This window comes from Phacochoerus africanus, chromosome X, assembly GCF_016906955.1.
Source record: "Phacochoerus africanus isolate WHEZ1 chromosome X, ROS_Pafr_v1, whole genome shotgun sequence".
Lineage (NCBI taxonomy): Eukaryota > Metazoa > Chordata > Mammalia > Artiodactyla > Suidae > Phacochoerus > Phacochoerus africanus.
Window position 1 is genome coordinate 118,916,680 of NC_062560.1, and position 1,410 is coordinate 118,918,089.

At 47.2% G+C, this 1,410-nt stretch overlaps 1 pseudogene; it reads right to left on the bottom strand.

Annotated features, from left to right (window-relative positions):
• Nucleotides 1–402: 402 nt before the first annotated feature.
• Nucleotides 403–1,175, bottom strand: LOC125118131 (Y-box-binding protein 1-like; annotated as a pseudogene).
• Between the last annotated feature and the right edge of the window lie 235 nt (nucleotides 1,176–1,410).

A 1,410-nucleotide genomic window follows, 5' to 3' on the forward strand; every position in this document is an offset into this window, starting at 1 on the left:
ATGAGGTTCTTAAAAATCTCAACTTGACCAGATGTGAAACAATTTAAAAATCTTTAAAGGTGTATTGAGAAAAATCAGACCTTAAAACACACACACACACACACACACACACACACACACACACACACACACACACACAGAAACACGTTTGTCATTACCAAAAAGAGACATCTTTAGGTAAAAATAATAAAAACCCCATGCTGCATAGATAATGCATATAGTTCTAGCTATCCGGTCAACAGGCAAAAAGCAAGCACTTAAGGTCTTTGGCGCCAACCTTTTGTTCATTTCTTATTGCTGGAATTTCATGTTCATTTCTTCTTGTTGGATAGCTAAACTGGATGATGGTAGAGATGGTAAGATGGCCTTTGCTCCACCCTGCTCAGCCTTGAGAGCAGGTAACTATTCAGCTGGTGGTTCGTCTGCTTTTGTCTCTTTGCCATCTGGCAGTTTAGGGTTTTCTGGGCGTCCACGCCGGTAATTGGAGTCGCAGCGGTACCAACGTTGAGGTGGCTGCTGACCCTGGGTCTCGTCTCCTTGCTTTTCCTTATCTTCTTCATTGCCGTCCTCTCTGGGTTGTCTTTGGCGTGGAGGGCCCATGCGGAATCGTGGTCTATAGCCCTCATACATATTGTGTCGCACTCTCTCCCTTGTTCTCCTGCACCCTGGTTGTCAGCACCCTCCATCACTTCTCCCTGCACGGGAAGGTTGGAATACTGTGGTCGACACCCATCCGGTCGCTGCATGTAGTAAGGTGGGAACCTTCGCCTGCGGTAGGGCCTGGCCTTTGGGAGCTCTCTCTGATCCCCCATTCTTTCTCCCACTCTCACTGGTCTGGCAGTTCTGCTGGTAATTGCCTGGAGGACCCCTGTGACGTGGATAGCGTCTCTAATGGTTACGGTTTGCTGCTTGTTTGCTGCCTTGCACTGGAACTGCACCAGGGCCTGTACGTTTGCTGCCTCCACACCCTCTTCTCCTTCAACAACATCAAACTCCACAGTCTCTCCATCTCCTACACGGCCCAGGCGCTTCCCAGGGTATTCTTCTTTATGGCAGTCGGCTGTACAAATACATCTTCCTTGGTGTCATTCCTGTTGATGAAGCCATATCTGTTTCTTGCATTGAACCTTCATTGAGATGACCTTCTTGTCCCCGCCGGCAGACACTGCCACCATATCTGTTTCTTTTCTTTTCTTTTTTTTTTTTTCATGATAGCTGGTTTACAGTGTTCTGCCAATTTTCTGCTGTACAGCACGGTGACCCGGTTACACATACATGTATAGATTTTTTTTTCTCCCATCATCAAGCTCCATCACAAGTGACCAGACATAATTCCCAGTGCTATACAGCAGGATCTCATTGCCTATCCATTCCAATGCCAGTATCTGCATCTGTTAACCCCAAGTTCCC